Raw genomic sequence first — 3709 nt, forward strand, 5'->3', positions numbered from 1 at the left:
TTTTTTTTCAAAGTAAATTTTGAAAGTATTTATTATTACCAATAGATAATCAAAAAATTTCACATGCTTAACTTATCCATATTAAAAATTACAAAAAAAATTCAAATAACTTATCCAGAAAAACATGCTCCTAAATCATAGGTGAACAATAAATCATTTATCTCCAACCCAAAATAACAGACATGCAATAGAAAAAAATAAATAACAAACATGAAAAATTAAATCTCTTTTTTCAAACTTAAATAATTATAAAAATAAATATGGATAGTTTTTTTAAAAAATAATTATAAAAATAAAGATAGATATGTTTTTCTTCAAAAAGTAAAGGCTAAAGAAAATAAGACATGCAACATATATGTTGGGTTATTCAATTATGAATATGAATAGTACGTATTAGTTAAATATATTAATTTTTAAAAGAATTAATTTAAAAATCAAATTTATTTATTTTTTAAAAATGGATAACTACAGTTATATAAACTGCATACAAATAATTAAATAACCTCATTAATTTTTAGTATAATAAAGCACTACAAAAAAATAAATATGTTTATGGCCTAAATTTTGTGTTGATAAAAATAATAACCATATTTTTTTTTATAAATAACAGAAATATTAATGGGAAGAAAATAATAAGCTATAGTTAAATATTTTCTTTAAAAATAAATAAATTATAGAGCGCAGTGATGAAATCATATTATATGTTATTTATTTGAAAAGTAAATTTTTTAAACTATTAGTATACTTAAGATAAATGAACTGTCTTTAACTTTTAAAATATAAAAACCTATAAAATGTCCATAGATTCTTAAAGAAAATGGTACAAAAAAGACCTATTATTTTTCAATTCTAATCTTATAGTAATTTAAGGATGTAAAAAATATTTTGAACCTTTTTATTCAAAGAAAAACATATGCAAAATAAACCAACAAGTCATTTAATAACATTTCATGTGAAAAGTTTGAACTAATAAATTGATAATATGAAAAAATAATAATTTATTAATACAACATAAAAATAATACATGACAAATGTGTAAAAATATTTGAACTATTTTCTATTTTTTAAAATTAAAATAATCAAAAAATTAATAAATCCGCGCAACGCACGAGTACATATACTAGTTTTCATATAAAAGGAAAAGAAACTTTTTCAACTGAGGAATCAAGTAAAATATTGATTTGCTTAAAATTGGACAATTAGATTTTGATTTGACAAATGAGATTACTATTTCTCCTTTTTACATTAGGATTTGCTTGGCAATAATTATTTTTTTTACTTATTTGGAGTAGCTATTTTTTTATTAAAAAAATAATCTTTGCCTAAGAAACATTTAAGTTCGGTTTCAAATTGCATTTTATATTTAAAAATAATTTATAATATATTTTAATTCATTTTTAAAATTGTATTTAAAAAATATGTTCAAAGTATAAGTATTATTTTGCTAACCTTTGTAATTGTTCTCATTTAATAATTCTGACAATAGAAGTCGATTCATTTATTTGATATGTTATATATATACCGTATACGTCTTTAACTTAAAATGATAAGATTCAAATATTTTAACTAAACACAACATCAATTTTCACGTGCAAGAAAGACTAGTCTTCATGTGCAACACGACATCAAATTTTCTAAAAGCAATTTTTTTTTTTTTACTTTGAAATTTTTGCACTGATAATTAATACTATTCAATTAGAGATCGTTTAGTATGCTGTATAAAATAGATTATTATAGATTTAATTTTGGAACATTTCATTTTATTATACTTAATTTTTAATAATTTTATTACAATTTTTAGATAAATAAAATAATTTAAAAATTATAACTTCAAAATAATTTAATCCGACTATTAAAATACCCCCTTACTATTATATCCACAGTGCTTAATTTTCTTTTAAGTTCTATGTAAAATTATTGATTTAATGGCTTACCTTTGAATAATTAGAATTTAGTAGTGGCAATTGGCAAATGGCCGGTTCGAGAATAAATTAGATAAAAATAAATATACTATTTAATTTATTTATATTACTCGTGTTTTCGGGAATGATTAAGTTAAAATTTAAAATAAGTTTAAATTGTGAGAAAAAAAAATCACGAAAAAGTTGAGCTAGGTCTAGAACTTGTTTTCGGGAATTAGTTAGATCATTTTCACTCTAAGTAAAGAGACGTGAATCTTTAAATGTGTATAATAATAATATATTCAGTATAATTCATAAGTGAAATCTAAAAATAAGTTATGCAAGATATAACATATGAATCTTTAAACGAATACGAAATTAAATTAAAAAATAAAGCATTTTTTTACACACAAAAGCTAAATGTATATGCAAGATATAGCAAACTTTTAATTCTTTATAATTGCATTAATTGGATGGTTGCAAGAGTTTTGGTGTGTCCCATTGCTTAGCAATAATAGAATTATGATATTTTAAAAAAAAATATTTAACAAGTACTATTAATATTTGAACGTATTAATAGGCAACCTTGAAGAGATTATTTTTTTTAAAAAAATAAAATTATTATTGGAACGTATTAAACAAGATGTCAAATCTTTTGTCAAAAAATGTGACATATGCCAGCTTTTGCCTATCCCTAAAGTAGTTTGATCTCAAATTAGTATCCCGGCCTGAAGTAGTCTGATCTCAAAAGTAATACTCAGGAACTCGACAAAATATAATTGAAATTGAGCATCAAATATGCCATGAATTAATTAATCACACTTAGCTTGTCTAATTTAACATATTATATTACTAGTAAAACATACCCTATTAACCGCATGGACAACTTAGGCAAGAAACCAAAGACAAAACTAACACTATACCATGAGGACCGAGTGTTTTTACAACTTGTATAACCATACAAAGAAAAGATGCGCGGAATGTGCACTAGACAAAGAGTGAGTCAAGTCAATCTTGAATAAGTAAAAAATAGACACAAGATATAATATTTCATAATTCTCCTGACCTTCACTATCTAAGCTCAGTTGTAGAAACGTCAAATACAAGATGTGTAGCTTCTTCTTTTTTTAACTATACAGTTTATTTTTATGGTCATACAAATTGTAGAATCTCTCAGTCCTGAGGGTATGGTCTTTAGTTTTCTTGGATAAGTTAGAGGCGTTGAATGAAGAACAAATAATTGGATTAGGGGCATTTAGAACCACTTACAAGCTTACGATGGATGACCGCAACATGTTTGCTTTGAAAAAGACTATCAAGATGAATGAGGAATTCGATAAGTTATGTGTTTGATCCTAATATTATTCTCTGTGAGTTTCTTTTATTATCGCCTCGCTATTACACCATATTATAGCCTCGCTATTACACCATATCTGATTTATATAGGACGGCCCTGGCAGCGTGAGACAAAACGTTGTATCATCACAATAGCTCTTACGTGATGGTTGTCGATTAGAGAAACTACCACAGAAGTAATTGTAATCTTATATACACAGTTATTTGTATTTTTACATACATTTCAGAGTTATGTTGTATCATTGCATACACACAGAATTGACATCATGTTTTTAAACAGTTTTTCTTTATATTGCACTTGTTTTAAACTGCTTTATATTGAAATGAGTTCAGTTATGTTTTGTTTAGTTGAGCCAGGTAAGTTCTTTAGTTCCTTTCAAGCTTACGTCTTGTTTTAGTATTCTCCTCGCATACTCGTACATTCAATGTACTAATGTCATTTGGCCTGCATC

The sequence above is a fragment of the Solanum tuberosum genome, unplaced genomic scaffold (assembly GCF_000226075.1).
Source record: "Solanum tuberosum cultivar DM 1-3 516 R44 unplaced genomic scaffold, SolTub_3.0 scf01095, whole genome shotgun sequence".
Lineage (NCBI taxonomy): Eukaryota > Viridiplantae > Streptophyta > Magnoliopsida > Solanales > Solanaceae > Solanum > Solanum tuberosum.